Below are 18,842 nucleotides of genomic sequence, written 5' to 3' on the forward strand. Positions count from 1 at the left end.
ATATTCCGAATATATTTTCATACGTGTGTTTGCATGTAAAATGTGCGTGTATAACATATATATATATATATATATATATATATAATATATATATATAGTATATATATATATATATATATTATATATCATATTTTATATATACACATATACAGTATGTATGTATGTATGCATATATATACGGTATGTATATTTGTACATGTCCATGTATGTATGAGTGTGTGTGTGCATAATTTTATACATTAACATGTACAATATACATAAAATGTGTGTACATATATGTGCGTATATATATATATTATATTATATATATTATATATATATATATATATATTATATAAGTATATATGTGTGTATGAATGTATCCGCATGTGTGTGCGCGTGTGTATAAGTATGTATATATACGTGTGTGTGTGTATGTGTGTGGTAATATACAGATGTATATGATAGATAGATAGATAAATGATACAAAATATATATAGGAATGTAAATTCTACGCAGCCAAATAGAATTCCTGATGTATATTCAGTAACAAAAGTGTTTCCACTCTTAAATGACATCAGATAGGCAACAACTATGCCCGAGATTTACATAACTGACTACAAGTCTGTTACCAGAATCTTGACAGACATACAGATAGAAAGATAGATAGAAAGATAGATAGATAGATAGATAGATAGATAGATAGATAGATGGATAGATAGATAGATAGTTAGGTATATATGTATATATATATATTATAATATATATATATATATAGGGAGAGAGAGAGAGAGAGAGAGAGAGAGAGAGAGAGACAGACAGACAGACAGTTGGATAAATAGATAGATAAATATATAGATAGATAGATAGATAGATAGATAGATAGATAGATAGATAGATAGATAGATAGATAGATAGATATGCATAAGAACAAACACAAAAAATCTAAGAAACGAGCGATATTCAATCCATTCGACATTTCAAATGAATTTGACCTGAATATTTCTGGAGTATTCTTTTGAAGCGTATCACATTCACGCACCGTACCACGCTGGTGATTTCCAATTGCACAGAGGATAACTTTATCATCCTTTGGAGCTTGGTAACTCAAGTGCATGAATGGACACACTCTAGTGATCTCTCTCCGCCCCCAAAATATACTTATTTCTACCAGTAACAGGGATTAAAAAGCTTCAATTATCTTTGAACCGTACCAATCTTGCGCATGTCTATGTTCTAATCTTTGGAGTAGAGTTGTGTTTAGGGAATATGGCTGAGTGGTAAGAATTTTACACATATACATATACTCTTTTACTCTTTTACTTGTTTCAGTCAGTTGACTGCGGCCATGCTGAAGCTCCGCCTTTAGTCGAGCAAATCGAACCCAGGACTTATTCTTTGTACGCCTAGTACTTATTCTATTGGCCTCTTTTGCCGAACCGCTAGGTTACGGGAACGTAAACACACCACCATCGGTCGTCAAGCGATGTTAGGAGAACAAATACAGAGACACACAAACATATACACACACATACATATATACGACGGGCTTCTTTCAGTTTCCGTCAACCAAATCCACTCACAAGACTTTGGTCGGCCCGAGACTATAGTAGAAGACACTTGCCCATGGTGCCACGCAGTGGGAATGAACAGCAACCATATGGTTGGAAGCAAGTTACTTACCACACAACCACTCATATATACATACATATATATATATATATATATATTATATATATATATATATATATATATATATATATATATATATACATATACATATATACACAATATGTATTTTTATACACACACGCGCGCGCACACATACATATATATATGACTGTACGAATACATTCATACACACAGCCTCACGGTTTCAGGTTGTGTCCAAATGCGTGGCAACTTGGACAATCGTCTTCAAGTAGAGCTCCGGGCCAATCTAAACCTTGTGAATAGATTTGGTAGACGAAAACTGAAAGAAGCCCAACGTATGCACACACACACACACAAATAGAAGCACCCACGCCCGCACGCACGCTCATTCACACACACTCTCTCTCACACACACACACACACACACACACACATACACACACACACACACGTACATATTTCCATCACAGCTGTTTGATAACCGGATTGCTGGATTGTATACAGACTCGTGAACTAGCGTGTCGACAAAAAGAAACCATAGTATAAGTAACAGGCGTTACAAATAAATCCTGGGTCGATTTGTTCGGCTGAATCCTTCAATATATCGCCCCAGCATGGTCACAGGTCAATAACCGGACCAAGCATAAGAGGAATATATCCTATACAATCATATTAATTAAAGATGAGTGACCTCCGCCAATAAACATTTATTAACGCACGGTCATTGATCGATTTTTCACTTTAGAACTGATATCTTCACGTTCATGTTTCCTAACAATACGGCAGGTAAATTACACAGCTATCTTACAAAGTCTTCCTCGAAGTCAATTAACTCTTAACTAAGCCTTTATTTCATTAGTATATATATATATTATATATATATATATATATGGTAGCAGCGTTTCATAAGGTGTTTGTAAATCAAATTAGACTGCAGCTTGTTTAAGCCGTTCTGTAGATTAGAGTTTATATTCATGGCATTTGTTTATTATCAGGATAAATTTATGAATTTAAGCGCGTAACATTGACTTTCCTGTGAAGGAATTGTCATAAACAAACCTACAAACTGCGCAGTTATGCATACGCCGTTGCGTATGTGCGTGTGATTGTGTGTGTGTGTGTGTGTGTGTGTGTGCATGTATGTATTATACCTTATATATGTGTATATATATATGTTTATATATATTATTATATATATTATATATATATTTATTTATTTATATATAAACATACATATTTTTAAAATAAACATACAAATTTCCACACGAAAGCACGTAATCTATGCCCTAGGCACGTAACTTCAACCGTGTTTTTTCTGATGTGAATTTGCTACCCAGGTATCGGTTACTTCGAATTATCCTTAATAAGATAATTCATTCAACTACTCAAAAATATACATATATATATATATGTATAGATAGATAGATTGATAGATAGATAGATAGATAGATAGATAGATAGATAGATAGATAGATAGATAGATAGACAGATAGATAGATAGATAGATAGATAGATAGATAGATAGATAGATAGATAGATAGATAGATAGATAGATAGATGAGTTCAGCAAGAATTTAGGTTCAGATTAATATGGTACTTAAGTCGAGGTATTATCTATACAATTTCAAAATAAGGTCATAAAAATCAAACTAAGCAACAAGGATATCCAGAGGCTGATATACTCGTTGCTTCTCTCTCTCTCTCTCTCTCTCTCTCTCTCTATATATATATATATATATATATATATATATATATATATAATATATATATTATATATATTATATATATATATATATATATATCACTTATAACATATATATATGCTGTACGCGCATAAACATGCACAGGTAGGAGCAGGTGAGCCTATGATGTGAAGAGGCTAGTTTTATGAACGTAAGGTTTTGGGTTCATTGCTACTGCACCTTCGGCCAGTGTTATCCAATACAGTCCCGAACCGACCAATGCTTTCGAAGTGAATTTGGTAGAAATCTCTCATATATATATATATGTCTTTGTTGTGCCCTCTCCTTTCACTACTCGAGAACCGATGTTGGGTGTTAGTTTGTTTACGTCCCGCGACCTACCGGTTCGTCACAATTTCCGATAGAATAAGTACCAGACTTATTCTATCAGACGATTTAGGAGTTGTTTTGTTCGCCATTCAATGGCGGTGCCCCCACCTGATCGCAGTCCAGCGATTGGAGCAAGTAAAATATACCTGTGCGTGTGTGCATGTGATTGTGTGTGCTCGTTTGTTTGTGTCTGTGTGTGTTTGTGTTTGCATTTGTGTGTGTGTTTGTGTTTGCATTTGTGTGTGTGTGTGTGTATGTGTTATGGTGCCTGCAGACACACACACACACACTAAAACCGCATTTGGTCATAAAAGCCCTCCCCCACGAATCTCTGTGTAATATGAATAATGTGTTTATATGTTGATATTAATAGGAACTGCTATAAATATTTCGGTCAAAGTTATAAAAATGGTTGCATCTAGTAAATAACTTGTCCTTTTTCTCTCCATTCTCATGACTGACAGAATCAAAAGAAACTGGAGGAAATAAAAACTAAAATATTATATAACGAAACCCTTCACTATGGTTGGTTTCTCTCCTAATTTTTATTTATTTCTTCATATTTTCATTGATTTCCACCTATTCTGTCTCTTTGCATCATGTTTTTATCCGTTCACGTTCTAAATCTTTTGTTTACTATGGCCATTCCACTAAAGCTTACGTTGTTGTATCATATACAGTAAATTCACCGCCGTTGCTAGCCAAACTTGGAGAAGCGAAAGATGGATGAGAAGAGATAAAAAAGAATGTGAACCTATTAAACAGAATGCAATTTATGTATTGCTACAACCACTGGCTTCCGTTGCAAGGTAAATTTAGTGCCGTCACCAATATTAGATGTTTTCATATAACTCTGTTGACATGTCTACGAGACAATTTAGTTCCAAATGCCAGCATATATTACCAAAGTTCTTTTTCACTAAATATATTTTCTGGCGCAGAATCTCTTAATAGGATGCTTTGAATAAACTCCACATTAGTTCAGATCGATTACATCGAATCGAATGCGTTCCAACTATGACCATTCCGTCTTAAAAAGTGTATATGTACATAATACTACATTATCTGAGGTAGCTTGCGTTATTTAAGACATTGTTAGAGTATGAGTTGAAGAACTGGCTGCTATTTCTAGCCATTTCTAGCCTGTGGAGGGAACTTGTAGAGCAGACTTGAGCAAACTGCGTCTTTTCTGAATAACACGCCTCAAGAAAAATTACCGTTTGTATCTTTAACAGTACAGCCCGCTTGATGCGGCCTCCTTGTATTAAGAATTTTGGCTATGCCTGCTGTGAAGACACATACTCCAGTATGTTTCTAACAACCTCAACGAATTTTTATTTGCTACATTGTAACATAGAGAACACGACAAAGGAGTGGGTGGCCTCCCCACCACTACCTGATTTGCCTTTGTTTTAATGCCCTAGGATTTAGTGAAAAACGAAGTTGAGTTTGGCTGAACATGAACTCAGGATGCAAAAATATATAACTAAATATCATAGGCTATAAGTCGTTTTCACAAGTTAAGGCATCGCTGTTGTGTAGATAATAATAATTCTTTCTACTATAGGCACATGACCTGAAAACTTTGGGAGAGGGGGTACAATCGATTATATCGACTCCAGTATTTGATTGGTAGTTGATTGGTATTTGACTGGTACATTGACGGCGAAAGGATGAACGGCAAAGTCGACCTTGGCGTAATTTCAACTCAGGGCGTAAGAACAGAAGAAATGCCTATTTCTTTACTACACACAAGGAGCTAAACACAGAAAGGACAAACAAGGACAAACAAACGAATTAAGTCGATTATATCGACCCCAGTGCGTAACTGGTACTTAATTTATCGACCCCGAAAGGATGAAGGGCAAAGTCGACCTCGGCGGAATTTGAACTCAGAACGTAACGGCAGACGAAATACCGCTAAGCATTTTGCTTAGCGCGGTAACAATTTTACCAACTTACTACCTTTAAGCATTACTAAGTATTACCATATATTTTCCCATCGAGTTGGCAGACTCATTTGCACGCGTAGCAGTATTTCGTTTGTCTGTCCGTCCCTCCGTCCGCCCGTCCTTACGTTCTAATTACAAATTCCTTTCATCATTTCGAGGTCGATAAATTAAGTACCAGTTGCGTACGATGGTCGCTCTAATTGACTGGCCCCTCCTCGCCAAATTTCGGGTCTTGTGCCTAGAATAGAAAAGGATATTGCATCTAATTTATACCAGAATAATTAACACTATCTCTCGCCTTCCTATCCCTCGCCCTCCTATCTCACTATCTCTACCCTACCCGTTCCTCTCTCTCCCTTTTCTCCCTTCCTTTCTCCCTCTCTCTCTCTCTCTCTATATATATATATATATATATCCCGCCCCCCTCTCTATACCTCTCCCTCACTTTCACCTACTCTCAACTTCCACTCCTTCTCTGCCTTTCTCTCAAATTCTTCCTCTCACTTTCTCCCTCTTTTTCTGTCTCTCTGCTTCTCTCCCTCTCTCTCTCTCTCTCTCTCTATACTTCTCTCTTGCTGCTTCTCTCTTTCCCCCTCTCTCTCTCCGTCTCTCCATCTTTCTTTCTCCAAGATCCTTTATTCGAAAAAGATATGGAATCTAACGACCAAAACCATATTTTTAAATATGTTCAATTTACACAACTGCCATCTTCAGAAATTACTTCTATACACCAGCAACAATACTTTCTCTGTTTTTGCTGTTCTCTTGTAGAATTTATCCAAATTTTACTTGGAGACCATTTTAAAACTTTCCAATTTTTTTTTTTGTTTTTTCGTTTTTCCTGTAATCATTATCGGATCTTGTTCGGTTTGATTGCCTAACCAACAGTAACGAACGCGTACAATTGTCACTAACTAATTAACTCGCTGATATTAACGGTGACGTCACAACCACAGCGACAACAACAGCAACAACGATACCATGTTAGAACAGATAATTTCTCACGTACGTCTTTAGTTTGGTGTAAATGTTCATTCAGAAAGCGAGCGCTCTATTATCACTATTATTATCATTATTAAGCTGGCAGAATTGTTAGCGCGCTAGACGAAATGTTCTGAGTTCAAATTCCGCCGAGGTCGACTTAGCCTTTCATCCTTTCGGAGGCGATAAATTAACTACCAGTTACACACTGGAGTCGATGTAATCGGCTTAATCCGTTTGTCTGTCCTTGTTTGTCCCCTCTGTGTTTAGCCCCTTGCGGGTAGTAAAGAAATAGGTATTTCGCCATCGCTACGTTCTGAGTTCAAATTCCGCCGTGGTTGACTTTGCCTTTCCTTCTTTCGGGGTCGATAAATTAAGTACCAGTTATGCACTGGGGTCGGTGTAATCGACTAGTCCCCTCCCCAAGAATTTCAAACCTTGTGTCTAAAGCAGAAAGGATCATTATTATTATTATTATTATTATTATTATTATTATTATTATTATTATTATTATTATTATTATTATTATTATTATTATCATCATCATCATCATCATCATTGCTGCTGTTGCTGTTATTGTTATTATTAAGCTGTCAGAATTGTTGGCACATCAAACGAATATTTCGCCGTCGCTACGTTCTGAGTACAAATTCCGCCCTGGTCGACTTTACCTTTCAGCCTTCAAATCGATAAAATAAATACATAGGGTTCGATTTAATCAGCTCATCCCCGTTGTCCAAAATTCTGCCCTTTGTGACACATTTTGAAACCATTATTATTATCGTTATTATTATTATTGTTCTTGTTATTGTTGTTGTTGTTCTTGAAATTATTATTATTATAATTATTATTATTATATTATTATTATTATTATTATTATTATTTATTATTATTATTATTATTATTATTATTATATTATTATTATTATTATTATTATTATTATCATCATTCACTCTGTTACATGTTAATTAATTAGCAGAGATGTTCTTTTGAGGTTCGGTGACAAAACGTCTTCTCAAATTCCGGAAATCTTTCTTAGGGTTTTCTTGCAAAATACTGGGTGGAACTTCTCTGTAGGTCGGCAATACATGTCTCAATTCCAATATCTTTCAACCGCTAAGATTGCATGCGCCAAGTCCACCAATTACCACAAAACACTCGTCCCTTTAGTTTTCTCCAATTTCTTCATTTTTCTGAACTATGTCCTGATACATACCTCAATTTCTTTGGAAGAATACAGCCATTCACTGACAACTAAAATATCGAGAGTTTCTCAGTACTAGACAAGAGTATATTCGATATTATAGTGAGTTAAAACTTTTGGAAGATGGAATGGCCACGGCTCGAAATCCTTTGATATTAAAATTACTTAAACCAAGCAAGAATAGTGACCCAGCATCAACATGAATAGTTCGACAGAGACTTTACACTTCGTGAAGAGCTGCTCATATGTTAACTAAGTACTTTAAATATTTTTTTTTATTTATGCGCCCATTTCAAGCCTAGCCAGGTTCATGGGCCCGGTTTCCCGGTTTTTATGGCGCATGTGTTCCCCCCAGCTGGACGGGACGCCAGTCCATCGCAGCGTTACTCAAGAAATAGGATGAAAGTGTGAGAGAAAGTTGGGGCGAAAGAGTACAACAAAGGTCGCCACCACCCCGTGCCGGAGCCTCGTGGAGCTTTTAGGTGTTTTCGCTCAATAAACACACACAACGCCCGGTCTGGGAAGCGAAACCGCGATACTCTGACCGCGAGTCCGCTGCCCTAACCACTGGGCCATTGCACATCCACAAGTACTTTATATAACATTTTCTTTATTCCTATTGGTGTATGAACTTTGTTCGGATTTTTCATTGATATTTTGTTATTATTATTTATTTATCTATGTCGTCTGTGATTGCAATAGAATTGTGATTGTCTATTAACCGTGACTCATTTTGACGATGATGACACGATAAATGAAAAATGTATGTAGATGAGCTGTGGTAATATATATTAAACGATGAAGGCTTTCTTGCTGCTCGAAAAGACAAGCAAACGTGTAAGAGGGAAGCTTAGTTAACTGCATTCATTAGTTCCGTGAATGTTACAATTTGTGTTGTTAATGGGCTGAGAGATATCGAAGTTCAGCCTGGTAAGATTTGAAATTTGAACGCTTGAGAACGAAACTAAATAATACGATAGATTTAATCGATGATGAATGGGAAGTATCTAAAGAATAATCAATAATGGGAAGCTTCTAATCAATCGATCTGTTTGTATTTCCTCTGACACCTTGGCATTACAGTTGCTAATCATTGACTCATTACCACATATTCCAAGGTTTCGAAGAAATTCATTGATTACCAATGAATTACTGGTATTTTATAAATTAGGATACCATAATAGAAATATCGATTATGGCAAGATTTGAAATTAAATTGCAAAGGAAGATAACAAAAAAATTGAAAGGAACATGATCCGGCAACCTGCCGTATCTCCCATTTACTTAGCCAAGGCAGATCACTCGACATGCTAGTAATAACAGCCAAACCTGCCTCAAATTCTCGATGCTGCGTGAGAAATGAACGTATTGTATATCGTTCGTTTGGATTTCTTGCGGATAAAATAACGTAAACCATTGGATTATCGATCAAAGCTGGCCACAACGATGGACGCATCTTTATACAGTTATTGATTTCGCTATAAACAGCAACCGATTTTCACAATGCAACACCCTCGTCTTACAAAGGAAAGGCATTGGGGAATGTTGTCGTAAATATTTAAAATAGACGGGGTGTTCATGGCTAGAGTACTTTTTTACCGTACATCTGTCCTATCAGTTCTGAACTGGAACTAAACAACAATAACAACACCAACAAGAATATAGCTGCCACTCATTAATACAGTAAATCACCATAGATCTGATTAGTAAGCGAGGCACAATAATACGCGAAACAAAGAAATAATATTTAACTTTAAGCTTCATTTCACTCGAATAACTGCACAAATGACTTATATTGAAGAACTACACATTTCACGTAATTCTACGGAGTGATATATGAGATCTTACCAAATTCGTTTGTTCAACAAGCAATTCTTCAGAGATTCTCAAAGAAAGAACATTCGCTGACAGCTGAAGAAGGCAATGTAGCTGTTGGCCTACCTGACCGCTCGCTTATAATTAATTCCTGTATAATTGAATGCAAGGCAGAGCGAAAAATATACGGTGAAACATAGTGTAAACTGGATCAGCTAACCTATAGGAATAATCATTAATGTCTGTAACTCGATAATTCCAGAAGAAATGTGGGAAGCGTCTTCATTAACGTATCAATCCAATCGGATTAACGCACCAACTCATCGACTCTCTAACTGCATTCCTTTTCGTATTATAGATTCTCTGTTTCTGATTACATTCCAATTTCTCAAAGAAACTGCGTTCAGCTTATCGATTACAACGTTTATTATTGAATTGTTAAGTAGTGTGTTTGTGCGTGTGTGTGTGTGTGTGTGTGTGTGTGTGTGTGTGTGTGTGTGTGTGTGTTTGTGTGTTCTTATATTTCGGGATGGTAATAGTTTGCGGGCGCAGACGTCGATGTTTGGTAAGCTTGCTTCCAAACCCCGTGGTCTCGGGTTCAGTCCCACTGCGTGGCACCTTAGCGACTGTTTTCTACTATAGTCTCAGTCAACAATGACTTATGACTGGTTCCGGTAGATAGAAGCTGAAAGAAGATCGTCGTGTTTGCATGTGTGTATACATATATATATAATATATATATATAATATATATATATATATTATATATATATATATATATATATATATATATACATATATATATATATATAACATATGTGCGCGCGCGTGTGTGTGTGCGAGTCTGCTGAAATAAATAAATACCCTTTTCTTGTTGATGTTGTATTCCCTCCACCTCCGACAAAAATAGTTAGAACAGAGTGTAAGAGTTAGTTGGTGGGGATAAGCTAAACGGGAGTCTTTGCTAGGCCTTTTTCCGAGATCAATTTTTACATTGGTTCAAGGCGAACTGGGATTGAACCGCGACACACATAATTGCAAACGAAACAACAGTTACATCGCACTCAAATCAAAACCTCCCAGTTCACCAGAGAAAAGTGTATTGTACATATCAGAGTCTTGGATACATTTTGTCTCGAAAGAAAATCCTGGAATTATCATGGCTGGTGCAACGTTGTTCTTCATGACCAGCGATGGTCTGTGGCTAATAATGTTGCATAGTATATACTTTATTAGTTTGACTTTGTTCTGTTTAAAAGGAAGCCACCTCAAGACAGAGGTTAAGCAATTTTTTGATAATAGTGTTAATGAAATTCTATTCTGTGGTTGGTTCTTGGTCGTTCTTAACAATGATATTGTTAAGATTGAATTCAAAGAAATTAAGTTTTCGTTGTCATCCAAGGTTGTTGACTTCTGGTTATCTCAATAGATTCTACTAGAAATTGAATTTAAATTCTATCTCCTGGAGTTCGAATGTACTGAAGGAAGAACAGTCCCAGCTGTTCACTGGACTCAATAGTCAGTAAGTTAGCTGTATTTAATTCTAGCTATTTCACTCTTGTTTTCCCTACGCTACAAATATTTAAACGTTTGCAAAGATATCAAATTAGCAAAGCTTCGTACAATGAACAACATTAGAAAATCTAATATCCTTCCAGATCAATTTTAGGGGAATGTTAATTGCAGGTTAAACTTTCCTGTTATAACAGCTTAGCTGGAAATACTTGTTAAGATTATTAATTTGAACTCTTATTAATTGATAAGACAACGTTCCTTGGGATATTATTTCATGGCCATTTAAACCATAGAAACATGAAGACTAGTAGAGTAGCTTCTATATATCATTATTAATACTTCGCTTAATTTACGTTCCTTCACTGCTATTCATTATTAAGGCAACAACCATATGACATTCAGAATGTGTTAACACTTTAATGAAATTACCTTGTAATAAAATAGGAATTCCTTAGAGTTTTGTTATTTCTCACTCTGATGCGCCAAAAAAATTCTCACCCTCGGAAACATGTTCAATTCATTAAGAAGTCGATATTGTGATCAACTTTTGATTCAATGTTCATCCAAATTTTTCTTAATCATATGTTTTAGCTTCTACGTGTCTGGTATGTATTTTAAAACATGTTAAAAAGCGCTTTAAAATATATCAAATATTTCAAAAGTAAAAAAGTTCTTGCATTTGTGAGTCTTTCGTGATTATGGACATTGGGGCATTACCATCTCAAGTGCTAGAACTCGTAAGGAACACTATCTGGTTTCCATGCCGTATAAGTGACTGGTGTCCCAACATACTCACTAACAGAGGTCCTAGCCCGTTACTAATTTTTATGAGCTGAGCGGGCTGGAGCAACGTGAAATGAAGAGTTTTGCTCAAAAACACAACGAACTGCCCTGTCTGAAAATCAAAACCAAGATGATGCGATCCTGAGTGTAATACCCCAACCATTATTCCACGCACCTTCACTCGTTCAAGATTACACTATGGCTCACTTTGGGTTTGCCATCTATAGACTGAGAACAACTGATTTACATTATATTGCCGCTTTCACTGGTTAAAAGAAACGATGTTATTCGAAATGTAACAATATGCTGGTTTGATGGAATCCTTAAAGTGAGCATCGGTTAGTGTGTCTTCCGGTATTTATTCAAACTCTCTTTACTCTTTTACTCTTTTACTCTTTTACTTGTTTCAGTCACTTGACTGCGGCCATGCTGGAGCACCGCCTTTAATCGAGCAACTCTACCCCGGGACTTATTCTTTTGTAAGCCCAGTACTTATTCTATCGGTCTCTTTTGTCGAACCGCTAAGTGACGGGGATGTAAACACACCAGCATCGGTTGTCAAGCAATTCTAGGGGGACAAACACAAACACACAAACATATATACACACACACACACACTTATACATATATATATATATACATATATACGATAGGCTTCTTTCAGTTTCCGTCTACCAAATCCACTCACAAGGCATTGGTCGGCCCGGGGCTATAGCAGAAGACACTTGCCCAAGATGCCACGCAGTGGGACTGAACCCGGAACCATGTGGTTGGTTAGCAAGCTACTTACCACACAGCCACTCCTGCGTCTCTGTGCGATCTCAATTCAAATAACGCTGACATCGACTTGAGCTCGTTTCCTTGGGGTTTGGTAAGTAAAGCACAACTAAAACACTGAGGAGAATACTTGTTTTCTCTTAATTTTCTGTATCAGTACTGGGCACATCCTTCCGTGAGAACAGTTGTAGAGGACCACAAACTTCGTTTCTCCGGAAATTGGCGATAACACTGATATGACGTTGGAATCGTTTCAGAACGGACCGTTGTGCAGTACAACACGGAATGAAGACGGAGGGGAGGAGGAGAAGGAGGAGGAATGAAATATCAAGAGTATATCGCATCATAAAATAATTTTAATTCCTTCCTATATAATATAGTAAATATATAAAACGGACTTGTAAATATTTTGTAATTGTGAAATTGAGATAAACACACTGCCAATATGTTTTAATGTTTCAACGTGGTTGCAAATGTTTTTTTAACTATTAACAATTACTTTTTCGCTTCTTCCTCGTAATGACACATAACTTTAGAAAATATATCTATGTCTTTGAAGTTGCCAAACAAAATAGAGAAAAAAAAACCTGCTAAAAATGTTTAAAATATGACAAAAAATTACCAAACGTTAAATGTAAACTAGATTCATTCTTTTATTTTTAATATTTCATTATTTTTGTAGAATATTTCTATTTTGCAAAAGATGACAGCGCAAAATTAACAAAATATGAATCTATATGTTCTAATAGAAAAACAGACACGTCACTAGTTGATTACAGCCATTTGTTTTATAGCGACAGATACAAACAGGCATACACGCACACACACACACACCACACACACACACACACACACACACACACACACACATACACACACGCACGCACGCACTCACTCATACTCACACATGCACACAGACAGGTATCCAAACATTCACATGCATACACGCACAAGCACTTTCACAAATTGTCAACCGAGACACATATGAACCATACTTTCCCAGAGAGAGAGAGAGAGTGAGAGAGTGTGTGTGTGTGTGTCTGTGTGTGTGTATGTGCTTGTGTATGTGTTTGCATATATGTATATTTGTAAATAACAATCCATCAAAGAAAATATAGATATATGAATAATATATATACACACACACAAACGCACGCACACACACTCACACACACACATGCAAACACTCACTCACTCATACTCACACACGCACACAGACAGGTATCCAAACATTCACATGCATACACTCACAAGCACTTTCACAAATTGTCAACCGAGACGCATATGAACCTTACTTTCCGAGAGTGTGGTGTGTGTGTGTGTGTGTGTGTGTGTGTGTGTGTGTGTGTGTGTGCGTGCGTGTGTGTGTGAGTTTGTATATATGTATATTGGTAAAAAAACATTCCATCAAAGAAAATATAGATACATGAATAATATATACAGAAACGCACACACGCGTGCACACACAATATCACAGTATATATATATGTGTGCCTAAGCAGGTACGCACATACAATTGGACATATTGTGGTATTGATTTTTTATTAAGAGATTGCGTAAATGAATGGATTGCAAGACTATGCTTCCTGCCACAAATTGGAAATACAGCCCTCAAGGCTGACATAATAATTGTGTGCTTTATTCTCAGGGGAGAAAAACAAACAAACATTACTACGCTGCTGACGTAATACATTCATTATAAGTTAACATGAAACATTGCTTTTTTGCCTTGTACTCATCCATCATATCATTTGTGTAATCATCGTCTCACTACCATATCTATTTATACACCTCGATTTATATACATAAGTATGCCTGTTGTGCGTGTGCGCGTTTGTGAAAGAACGTTGCTTATATTCTTCTATCATTTCATTTGTTTCGGTCATCTGATTACGGCCATGCTAGAGCACCGCCTTTAGTTGAAGAAATCGACCCCAGGACTTATTCTTTTGTTTGTCTGGTACTTATTCTATCGGTTTCTTTTGTCGAATCGCTAAGTTACGTGGACGTAAATAAACCAACATCAATTGTCAAAGACGGTGGGGGACAAAGTTAGTCACACACACAAACTAATATATGCATACATATATATATATATATATATATATATATATATATATATATACACATATGTACAACATATATGCATACATACATATATATATATATATATATATATATATATATATATATATATATATATATAATATTATATAAACATGACTGGGTTCTTTCAGTTTCCATCTACCAAATCCATTCACAAGGCTTTCGTCGGCCCGAGATTATCGTTGAAGACACTTACCTGAGGTGCCAGGCAGTGGCCTGAACTCGGAACCATGTGGTTGAGAAGGAAGCTTCGTATCACATAGCCACCTATTTAACTGTCATTTCTAGCACCTTGGTAACCACTCAGTTTCGATTTTATAATTATGGCAAATTCTAATGCATGATCACCACCAAAGGTGCCTTATCCGTTTAATGTATCTATGGTAACTTGACTTCGAGAAACACATTCGACTGGCATTACTTTCTGAGTTCAAATTCCTCTGAGGTCGACTTTCATCTTTTCGGGGTTGACAAAATAAATACACAAATACACTCTCCTCTAGAAATACGGGCCAGGTGCTAAAGCTTTAAAATCATTATTATTATTATCAAAGTAGTAAAAGGCGGCGAGCTAGCCGGGCGAAATTCTCAGCAGTATTTCGTCTGTCGCTACGTTCTGAGTTCAAATTCCGCCTAGGTCGATTTTGCTTGTCAGCGTTTCGGGGGTCTATTAAATAAGTACCAGTTACGTACTGGGATCGATATAATCGACTTAATCCCTTTGTCTGTCCTTGTTTGTCCCTTCTGTGTTTAGCCCCTTGTGGGTAGTAAAGAAATAGGTATTTCGCCCGTCGTTATGTTCTGAGTTAAAATTCTGCTGATTTCCACTTTCCTTTTCCTTCTTTCAGGGACGATAAAATAAGTACTAGTTACGCACTAGGGTTGATGAAGTCGACTTATTCCCTCCCCCAGAATTACTGTCCTTGTGGCAAAATTTGAAACCGTTTTTATCGAGGTATGTGAGCTGGCAGAATTGTTACAACGCGGACAAAATGCTTCGGGATATTTCGTCTGTGTATGTTTTGAGTTCGAATTCCTCCAAGATTGACTTTGTCCTGCTTACATTCGGGGGTCGCAGAAATAAATACGAGTTGAGCATTGAGGTTAATGTAATCGTCTAACCCTTACAAATCAAATATCAGTCCTTGTCTTTATAGTAGAAAGCATTTGTATACATTTTCATTATGTACTTCCGCTGCACTGCAGAAATCAACGTTGTGTGCTTTGAGTATGTGATGTGGCTTCCTTTAGTATATGTTTTTGCTGTATTATAAGTGTTCTAAGTAAGATGTGTGTGAACGCTTATCAGTATTGTTTTGTGTACCTGACATTTACTCGTAAATCTCGGTGTTTTAGTTAAGTAATTGTCAATATGATTTTGACCATACTTAAAGCACCTTTTCAAGATTATTTCTTCAGGCCACACATTCGATTTATTTCCATTTCCAGACCTTTGTATTTAGAGAGTTCCTCCATTTCTTTCATAAATACAGTGTCATCCGTTGGGATTGGTATGAAGATTAGAAGGTAGTTTTGTTTTTGTCTTGTTTCGTTTTTTTTTTTTTGGTAATCCACGATAACAATATCTGGCCAATTCGCATTTAATATCCCTACCTGAATGTGTTGGCAAACACAGAATATGGCTTCTTTGAGATTTTCTTTGACCATTCTATGGTGTATGCTTATATCACTTTTTTATCTTTTTCTTATTCCGTAATGCCGGCACAATTTCCTGTCTATATAGGTCCAAAATGTGTCATGTCTATAGAACTATTCCTGCTTCAATAAGACTGGAGAGCCTGAAACGATTCATTGTTTCTTTCCTTTCACCACATTTTCTACTGTTGCTTCGTATAGTTTGTTTCATTGTCTATTTTTGATGGTTTCCTATTAAGGAGGCTCCCATCTTGTGCGGCAGTCAAGAACCCTTCAGTCTCTGCTTTTAGTCTCGAGCTTCTCAGCTAGCATCGGAATTTTAATTTGTGGCTTTTCTGTTCAGTTTATTCTAGTAGTAGACATGTAAGGGTTTTCCTTGCTAACGTTAGCAAAAACTAAATAACAAAAACATAAAAAGTAACAACATTAATATTATTAGTATTATTATCATTGAGTGAGATATCAGTGCATGTCATCAAAGTAACACTGGGGGAAAATATGCGAAGCCCAGTATAACCATCATCACAACCCGTCTGATATGTATGTATGTATGTATGTATGTATGTATGTATGTATGTATGTATGTATGTATGTATGTATGTGTCTATAAAGATGCCGACACTATTGAAGAATATGGAAGAATGCAAGTATGAAAACGAAACTGAAACAAACAAAACCATTCCTGCTGCAGATATAACAGGAATATTTTTGATATTTGAATCAGGTTTCTTTGTGGACTCTGAAAACAGGTGTCTGCACTGACTGTAAAACAATATTGGTATTTAGCAAGCAGCTACATAGTAAAACATTACGATGATGATGATGATGATGATGATGATTTTAACAATAACAAATTTAACAATAACAATTGGTCTAATTGCGGAGACAAAATTACAAAAAAAATTAAGTCACAGGTAGCATAGTATGTCGATCGATGCAGCGCATTTCATAACAACTACAATAATGACGATGATGATGATCATCATCATCATCATCATTATGAAGATCATGATGATCATGAAGATGATTTTAATAGTAATGATAATAGTGATGCTGATAATGGTGATGATACAGAAGTATCCAGTGTGCTTGTTCAATGGTGTTTGATCAAATTTTAAGACATTACAACATTTGATTGATGTCCACTTAAAACAAAACGAAATTATAAAATATTTGTAAGACTAGCAAAACAATCAATGATGTATCGATTTCTGGCAGAGAATCTGGGAATATTATATTCCGTCAGTGGTGAAGTAATAACCCTGACCGTTTTATATAAAACCTTATCGATCTGCACGAGACCTTTACCACTCTTTATAAGACAGTAGTACTCTGTATAAGAACATATAGCTTTATATACGACCATATTGCTTTATGTAAGATGATACCTTTCCATATAAGTTCCCATCTATATGTTTGAGTTTGACAATAATTCGTGTATGCTTTAAACCAGTGGTTTCCAACCTGGGGTCCGCGAGCTCTTGCTGGACCATAAAAGTAATACTGGGTGTCCGTAAACAAAATTCAAAATTTCATATGTGTGTGTTTGTATATATATAAGGATAAGCATATTAAAAGGAGTCCATGGGAAAACTCATTTAAATAAAAGGGTAGGGAACCACTGTTAGGAACCAGTTAGAAACCACTGTGAACCTATTAGGAACCACTGCTTTAAACCATTATGAATGCCTTATGATAGCTCCACTCTACATGTAAAACATTTTGCCAGTGTCTGTAAATTTTAATATAATATCTTTACTGAATTACTGAATTACCACTGCATATACCACGGTGGCTTCGTAAACGATGGTCTTGGACATGCAAGCTCCATTTAGCGGGCCACTAATGACCCACTAAACCTACTAAAGACACGGTTTCGACGAAAAAATACGTGGGCCTTACGGAGGGTAATTTCAAGGCCAGGTTCAATAATCACACCTTGAGCTTTAGGCACTGGGATAAAAGGAAAACGACCAAATTATCAAGTTATATATGGTCATTAAAAGAGAAAAGTGTCCGTTACAACATCCATTGGAATATTTTAGCCAAGTGTAAGCCCTACACCAACGGCAGTGGAAAGTGCGGTCTATGTGATATGGAAAGATGGCTCATCTGGAAAAGCAGCTTAGACCCCGCTACATGTCTGAATTCAAGAACTGAACTTTTCGGATCATGCCCATGTGTGGCCAAATATTTGTTACGTTTTTGGTCCCACCGAGATTACAGATAGAACTTGCTTTCTATTTTTTGTCCACGTACAAGCTTTTTTATCTCTTTATACCTTTTACTTATATTTCTTATATATTTGTATATATTTTTTACGTATTTATAGAGATACTGGTTTATAGGT

General features: G+C 36.2%; 1 long non-coding RNA gene across 2 annotated transcripts in view; it reads left to right on the forward strand.

Annotated features, from left to right (window-relative positions):
- LOC118766741 overlaps positions 1-18,842 on the forward strand; it is a 430,300-nt gene that overhangs the window by 120,854 nt on the left and 290,604 nt on the right. The window contains exon 2 of one of the 2 annotated variants that reach the window (XR_005002648.1): positions 4,385-4,513. The exons of the other annotated variant lie outside the window; for it this stretch is intronic. This is a non-coding gene — a long non-coding RNA (uncharacterized LOC118766741). The remainder of the gene's footprint in view (positions 1-4,384; positions 4,514-18,842) is intronic. 2 annotated transcript variants of the gene reach the window in all.

This window comes from Octopus sinensis, linkage group LG17 (assembly GCF_006345805.1).
Source record: "Octopus sinensis linkage group LG17, ASM634580v1, whole genome shotgun sequence".
In the NCBI taxonomy this organism is placed as follows: domain Eukaryota; kingdom Metazoa; phylum Mollusca; class Cephalopoda; order Octopoda; family Octopodidae; genus Octopus; species Octopus sinensis.